We start from the raw sequence: 8960 nt of genomic DNA, 5'->3' as shown, positions 1-8960 counted from the left end.
CCACGTATAAGTTAAATAAGTAAGTTTCTTATTGAATTAACTCAATAAGAAAGTTGCTAATCTCCTATATAATCTCCATAAAAGTGTACTACTACAATGATAATTCTTCAGCGAAATGATGATTTCGAGCATAATGCTCTTCTGGCCAGGAGGCATGCAAAAATATTGACTCTAAACATTAGTTGGCACCTTGGTACTGTTAGTTGAAAGTCTCCTCATCAGTCTACCAGGTAGGCTAAGGTCAGATACCAAAGAACAAGCTGAGAGTTCTGCAGAGTTAGATAAAATGAAATAAATGATAGGCCTCAATGTAATAATACTTTTTGCCATATGAAAACAGTTTTCTCCACCTTTATCACCCACTGCCACAAACTCATACCTTTGAAAGAGAAAGATCAATAGATTCAAGGTGTTGTTCTATATGTAAGGCACTTGGAAATCACCACTGTAACAGACAAGTAAAAAGTCAAACAGACCTAAAAAAAGAAATCAACAGCCATAAGAGTGGGGAGGACACAGGTCAAAGCACTGCTCCCAAAATTGGAGAGACAGAGAAATACAGAGATTTTTCAGTTTATAGGAATGGAAACTCATAAGCAGAAACTGCTGTGGGAACCAGTGCCTGGGTAGAAAAACCTGAACTGTAAATGAGGAATTGCTGGAGGGAGGCTCAGTGTGGACAAGTCTGAAAGTTAAAACTCCAGGGGGACCCAGTCAGAGGGACCTTCGTGATATTGTGAAACTTATCTCTAGGAGTTGAACAGGTTCTCACAGTAAATACTAGAGAAAAATCCCCTTGTGCTTCCAACAGGGGAAAAGGTAAAGGAACCATTTTGAAACATCAGAATACTCTGTTCTTAATGTCCACCCTTATGGGAAACTTGTTAATCTAATCTTACAAATATAATCAGAACTTAATTGACTTGGGGAAGTGAAATGTCCAATTCCAGCCCACTCAAACCATTTTATCCAAACTAACAGGGGAAGAAAATAAAACAAGCAAAAAGTTACATGAAAATATTAATAGACACAGAAAAAAACACTGTAATCTAAAAAGCCTTCATAATTCACAAAATCCAACATCTGTTTGTGATAAAACTCAGAAAGTAGAAATAAATGGTAACTTTCTCACCTTGATAAAGAATATCTACAACAAACATACAGCTAACATCACACTTCATAACGGGAAATTAGAAGCTTTCCCACTAAGATCAGGAACAAGGCAAGGGTGCCTCTCTTACCATTCTGCTGGGCTGCAAGCATTGTAGTTTCCCAGCATTGAGAGTGAGGAAAGAACCCAGAGACCGAGACATCAATGGCTTACTGGACGTGGCATCTTACACAGTCAAAATAAAAGCCCTGGAGCTACACTCCACCACAGAGAGCAGAAGGCAGCCAGGACATAACAGCTATCTTTGCTACTCAGGGGAGAAGGAAGCTACCATTTATAAGGGGAATTGCTATCAGGTTGGCTCATCAGTTACCAGAGAAACCAGCAGCTGGGGCAAGGGGCAGGTACATAGGCATTACTAATTAAGATCTATAATTTACAGGATTGGATAGTCATGTGAGAGAATCAGGCACTGGTCAAGTACAGGGATGTACAGAGACCAAGAGAACAGCTATCTTGAGTGGCCTGATCATACACTCCACCCCTACACACCGTGCATGAGCCTTACAGTCTTGGTCCACCCCTCTTTCCACAATATCCCAAGATCAGGTAATACCACAAGTGCAATAAAGATAGCAGTTAAAGAATATCAGGAGTCCTGGAGGGAAGCAAAGCCTGAAGCCAGGCTTTGTTGGGTCACTTTTTCATTGAAGTCCAGAGGGGGACAGCAATGGCATCTTACTCTAGACCCAACAATAGAACATTTCAGAGTGAGGCCCCCATTTTTGCCCAGTTCATGAACAGATTCCCTCCACTCAGACTAGGGGCAAAAGTGAGATGTGTAACAGGCACAATACAGAGAATATTGTGACCATTAAGCAAAACACAGACAGCAGCAACAGCATTCTGAGATAATGCCACCCCTGATTTTGGTTTTTTGTCCTGTGCCATACTATCCCTAGTGGCTCAGAGGTTAAAGCATCTGCCTCCAATGCAGAAGACCCAGGTTCGATCCCTGGGTCGGGAAGATCCCCTGGAGAAGGAAATGGTAACCCACCCTAGTATTCTTGCCTGGAGAATCCCATGGACGGAGAAGCCTGGTAGGCTACAGTCCATGGGGTCGTAAAGAGTCGGACATGACTGAGCGACTTCATTTCACTTCTTCACTTCATACTATCAGTCCATCCTCAGTCTGCATCAGTTCAGTTCAGTTCATTTCAGTCACTCAGTCATGTCCGACTCTCTGTGACCCCATGAACCACAGCACGCCAGGCTTCCCTGTCCATCACCAACTCCCAGAGTTCACTCAAACTCATGTCCACAGAGTCGGTGATACCATCCAGCCATCTCATTCTCTGTCATCCCTGTCTCCTCCCGCCCCCAACCTTTCCTAGCATCAGAGTCTTTTCCAGTGAGTCAACTCGTCACATGAGGTGGCCAAAGTATTGCAGTTTCAGCCTTAGCATCTGTCCTTCCAATGAACACCCAGGATTGATTTCCTTTAGCATGGACTGATTGGATCTCCTTGCAGTCCAAGGGACTCTCAAGAGTCTTCTCCAGCACCACAGTTCAAAAGCATCAATTCTTCGGCGATCAGCTCTCTTCATAGTCCAACTTTCACATCCATACATGACCACGGGAAAAACCATAGCCTTGACTAGATGGACCGTGGTTGGCAAAGTAATGTCTCTGCTTTTTAATATACTATCAAGGTTGGTCATAACTTTCCTTCCAAGGAGTAAGCGTCTTTTAATTTCATGGCTGCAATCAGTATCCACAGTGATTTTGGAGCCAAAAAAAATAAAGTCTGACACTGTTTCCACTGCTTTTCCATCTATTTCCCATGAATTGATGGGACCAGATGCCATGATCTTCTTTTTCTGAATGTTGAGCTTCAAGCCAACCTTTTCACTCTCCTCTTTCACTTTCATCAAGAGGCTCTTGAGTTCCTCTTCACTTTCTGCCATAAGGGTGGTGTCATCCTCAGCCAGTGCCAAATACTGAGGAGGCAATATAACAGACCACAAAGTTAATATAGTGGTGCCTTTCTTCAGTAGAGGGCTGGGATTTATTACCTTAAAGTAGTCTTAGGTGGGGCCGGGTAGAACACAGATGAAATCTGTAAGTCCCTTTCCTAATCCTATTCCCCGTAGGACACAAACCTACACCATCTGGACTTACCTACTAGTCCTATGATCATTTGATAATGTGTACCTCTGGAGGTACATCTTTTTCAGTTCAGTCATGTCTGACTCTTTGCGAACCCATGGAATGCAGCATGCCAGGCTTCCCTGTCCATCACCAACTCCCGGAGCTTGCTCAAACTCATGTCCATCAAGATGGTGATGCCATCAACCATCTCTTCCTCTGCCGTACCCTTCTCCTCCTGTAGCATCCTATAGCAAGAGCAAAAGTAAGTTATTGTCCTGATTAATAGTTAGCAAATGTCCTTTGGTGGTCAGCGGTTGAACTTGGATGGTATTGACTAGTTGCTTCTGGGTTAACATAGCATAAGCACTAAGATGGTTACTCCTGGGATGTTCAGTTATAGTCATAGGGCTTGAGTTAGCCTCTAGTCAACATGTTGAGAGCATGTTTCCAGTCTCAACTGCTGCTCATCTACCTTTCCAGTTAGTGTGCTGCAGAGGTGTTATAGGGCAGGTGGAAACACCAGTAGTGTGTCATTTTTATTGGCCTAGTTCTGAACTTCATGGCTGGTAAAGTGGATTTCTTGGTCACTATCAATGTACATGGAGAGCCTCTATGTCATACACAGCTGATTTAGATGCCCAATAGTAGTTTTTGCATTGCTAGATGACTTGCGTAGATCTTTTGTAATGTCTGAACCCCCACAAGGGACTGATCTGGGCCTGCCTTTGAGTGTTTAAGTGTCTCCTGCGGAGGCACGGGTCAGCAGTGGCCTGCTGCGGGGACAGGGTCTCTGACTACAGCAGACCTGGGGGGTTCAGTGTGTGGCATAACTCCTCTTGGAGGAGGTCACCATTAGCTCCACTATAGAGCTGCCAAGCAGACATCCCACAAATTGGAGAAGTTCTTGCTCTTTTGCAAAAGTTCTGGGACCCACAACAGATTTCCCAACCTGAAGATCCAGCAAAGGGACTGAGAAACCCCAGAGAATTTGACTTTGAAGGCCAGTGGGATTTGATTACAGAACTTCCACAGGACTAGGGAAAGAGACTTTTGGAGAGAACAAACAAAACCTTGTGTGCACCAGGACTCAGGAGAAAGGAGCAGTGACCCTACAAGAGACTGAGCCAGACATGCCTGTGAGTGTACAGAAGTCTCTGGTGGAGGCATGGGTCAACAGTCAGGGGCATGGAATACAACAGTCCTGGGAGCCATGGCATGCTGGCATAAATCGTTTTGAAGGAGGTAGCCATTACCACAGTCTGACCTCTGGCCAAACTACAGGGAGGGAACACAGCCCCACCCATCAGCAGAAAATTGGATTAGATTTACTGAGCATAGCCCCGCCCACCAGAGCAAGACCCAGTTTACCCCACAGCCAGTCATTCCCATTAGGAAGTTTCCACAAGCCTCTGATTCTCATCTATTAGAGGGCAGACAGAATGAAAAACACAATCACAGAAAACTAACCAAATTGATCACATGGATCACAGCCTGTCTAACTAACTCAATGAAACTATGAGCCATGCTGTGTAGGACCACTCAAGACGGATGGATCATGGTGGAGAGTTCTGACAAAACGTCATCCACTGGAGAAGGGAATGGCAAAAAGATTGAAGGCAGGAGGTGGGGGGATGAAGAGGACGAGATGGTTGGATGGCATCAACGACTCAATGGACAAGAGTTTGAGCAAGCCTTAGGAGTTGGTGAAGAACATGGAAGCCTGGCATGCTGCAGTATATGGAGTCACAAACAGCTGGACATGACTGAGCAACTGAACAACAACAACAAAATGTCTTAACCTGTTGTGATGTGTTGTAGACTACATATAGCTGTTCTATTCACACTATATCCTTGCTCTGTCCCCTTCCATATCTGGGACTAGAAGCTAATGGGTACTGTTTTATTATTTTGCATTGCCATAGGCCCCAACCAAACCTTTCCAGGTAACTGGCTACATCCAATTCACAAGCATGTCCCTAAGTTAGTATTTCCTAAATCCTGTATCTGTTATGGTTTATGGGTGGTGGGTCGGGGGTATGCTTGAATTTTATAAATAATCCAGGTCCTTGTGTTTCTCTGTATTCCCCAGTCATCCACATGTAGTCAGAGGAACTATAAGCAAAGGGCTGCTACATTTAAACTGGAAAGTGACTCTGAGGTCAACAGGATATCATCAATATAATGGAAGAGAAAGACCTCTCTCATGGTAGTCAGCTGCCACAGGGACCCACATGCTAGTTGACAGATACCTCAGGATTTTCCCCAGAACTTTCCATTCCTTGTCCTTAATTCCTGACATCTCAGCACTCACAGGAGATTCCTTGGTCTCCTGGCTGCTTTGTCCATTGTTGGGCTACACCTTGTGGACCTGTAAACCTTGTAGTTTGCCAGCATTGAGACTGAAGAAAGAGCCCGAAGACAGTGACAGAGACATCAAGGATTTATTGGACAGGAGATCTTACCTGTCTGAAACAAAGATCCTGGAGCAACAACCCACTGTGAATGGCAGATGGCAAGCAGATCACAGCAGTCATTTTCACTACTCGGGAAAGAAGGCCACCATTGATAGGAGGGATTGACATTAGGTTGGCTCATCAATTACCAGGGAAACCAGTAGCTAGGGGCAGGGAGCAAGTTTGTAGGTAGTTACTAATTAAGCCATATAATTAACAGGATTGGACAGTCATGTGAGATAAGCAAGTAGTGGTTGAGTACGTGGATGCATAGACAGCAAGAGAATAATCATCTTGAATGGCCTAACCATCCACACTCCTTTTCAACATCATACTGAAAGTCCTAGCCAATGCAACAAGACAAAAAAGGAAATAAAAGGTATACAGATTGAGAAAGAAAAATTAAAACTGCATTTGCCTGCAGAAGACATAATGGCCTAAGCAGAAAATCAAAAAGGATCAACAGAGAAAGTCCTGGAGCTAATAAGCAATTGCAGCCAGGATGGAGAACACAAAGTTAATACACACAGTCAATCACTTTCCTATATACCAGCAATGAATGGGTGGAATTTGAAATTTAAAACACAGTATCACTTACATTCAGTTCAGTTCAGTTCAGTTGCTCAGTCGTGTCCGACTCTTTGCGACCCCATGAATCACAGCACGCCAGGCCTCCCTGTCCATCACCAACTCCCAGAGTTCACTCACCAAAATGAAATTTGTTGTTGCTGTTCAGTCACTCAGTAATGTCTGACTCTTTGAGACCCCAAAATTAAATACTGAGGTATAAATCTTTAAAAATATGCATAAGACCTACATGCAAAAAATATGCATAAGACCTACATGCAAAAACTTCATGAATCTGATAAATAAAATCAAAGAATTAAATAAATGGAGAAAGATAGGAAGACAACACTGTCAAGCTGTCAGTTCTTCCCAAATTGATCTATAAAATTCCATGCAATGCCAATCAAAACCCCAGAAAATGATTATGTGGATATAAATGAAGTTGTTCCAATGGGTGATGTGCTCTGCTTAGTTGCTCAGTCATGTCCAACTCTTTGTGATCTCATGGACTGTAGCCCACCAGGCTCCTCTCTCCATGGGGATTCTCCAGGCAAAAATACTGGAGTGAGTTGCCATGCCCTCCTCCAGGGGATTCTCCCAACCCAGGGATCAAACCCAGGTCTCCCACATTGCAGGCAGATTCTTTACCATCTAGCCATGAGCGAAGTCCAAGAATATTGGAGTGGGTAGCCTATCCTTTCTCCAGGGGATCTTCCTGATTCAGGAATTGAACCAGGGCCTCCTGCATTACAGGTGGATTCTCTACCAGCTGAGCCCTCCAAAGTTGAGAAGCAAAAACAAAACAAAACAAAAAACCCAGAATAACCAACATGACATTGAAGAAGAACAAATTTGGAAGACTGACACCACCAGACTTCAAGACTTAATATAAAGATACACTAGTCAAGCAGTGTGATATTAGTGGGGAAAAAATAGACAAATAAATCAAGGGAAAAGAATACAAAGCTAAAAAAATAAACCCATATAAATACAGTTAACTGATCTTTGACAGATGAACTAAGGCAATACAATGGAGCAAAAATAGTATTTTCAACAAATGGTGCTAGAATAGCTGGACCATCATATGTAAAAATAAATAAAACCAAAAAGAATCTAGATAGACTTTACACCTGTCACAACAATTAATCAAAATAACTCAGACCTCATTGAAAAGACCAAAACTACAAAACTCCTAGACGATAACGTAGGAAAATGCCTAGAAACCTTGTGTATGTTGATGACTTTATAGATACAACACCAAAGGCATACCCCATGAAAGAAATAATTGATAAGCTAGATTTCATTAAAATTGAGAACTTCTTCTCTATGAAAGGAGAAGGCAATGGCAACCCACTCCAGTACTCTTGCCTGGAAAATCCCATGGACAGAGGAGCCTGGTAGGCTGCAGTCCATGGTGTCACCAAGAGTCGGACATGACTAAGCAACTTCACTTTCACTTTTCACTTTCATGCATTTTTGGACAAGGAAATGGCAACCCACTCCAGTGTTCTTGCCTGGAGAATCCCAGGGATGGGGCAGCCTGGTGGGCTGCCATCTATGGGGTTGCACAGAGTCAGACACGACTGAAGCAACTTAGCAGCAGCAGCAGCTCTATGAAAAATAATGTCAAGAGAATAAGACATGTCACAGAATGGAAGAAAATGTTTACGAAAGACACATCTGAGAAAAAACTCTTTATATGAATATAAAAAGAACTCTTAAAACTCAGCAACAAGGAAACAAATCCAATTCTAAAATGGACCAAAAATGTTAAAGGACATATCACCAAAGAAGATATTTGTTGTTGTTGGTTAGTCGCCAAGTCATGTCCAACTCTTTTGTGACCCCATGGACTACAGCCTGCCAGGCTCTTCTGTCGATGGGATTTTCCAAGCAGAAGTACTAGAGTGGGTTGCCATTTCCTTCTCCAGGGAATATTCCTGACCCAGGGATCAAACCCATGTCTCCTGCATTGGCAGGCGGATTCTTTATCACTAAGCCACCAGGGAAGCCCAAAGAAGCTATATTGATGGCAAATAAACTTATGAAAAGATTATTATATGTCATTAGGGAAATGCAAATTAAAACAACAATGAGATACCACCACACATTTATTAGAATAGCCAAAACAGAGAACGCTGGAAGCACAATGCTGGCAGGGATATGAAGCAACAGAAACTTTCATTCATTACTGGAGAGAATGCAAAATGGTATAAACATTTTAGAAGATAGTTTGGTTTTTAGAAAACTAAACATATTCTTACCAAATAATCCAGCAATCATGCTCCTTAGTATTTTGTTGTTGTTCAATTACTAAGTCATGTCTGATTCTTTGCAACCCCATGGACTGCAGCACTCCAGACTCTTTTGCCCTCCACTATCTCTCAGAGTTTGCTCAAATTCATGTCATTGAGTCAGTATTTACCTTATGTCTACACAGAAACCTGCACATACACAAATGTTTATGGAAATTTTATTCATAACTGCTAAAACATGAAAGCAACTGAGATTTCCCTGAGCAGGTGAATGAGCAAATAAACTGTGGTACATCCAGACAATGGAACATTATGCAACACTAAAACAATGACATACTATGCTGTTGAAAGACATAGAGGAAACTTAAGTGCATATTACTAAGTGAACAAGCAATCTCAAAAGACTTTATACTGTATAATTCC

This window comes from Moschus berezovskii, chromosome X, assembly GCF_049115385.1.
Source record: "Moschus berezovskii isolate FMDL1 chromosome X, NW_MosBer_1.0, whole genome shotgun sequence".
In the NCBI taxonomy this organism is placed as follows: domain Eukaryota; kingdom Metazoa; phylum Chordata; class Mammalia; order Artiodactyla; family Moschidae; genus Moschus; species Moschus berezovskii.
The sequence above is the reverse complement of the archived record's forward strand: the minus strand, read 5'-3'. Positions refer to the sequence as shown.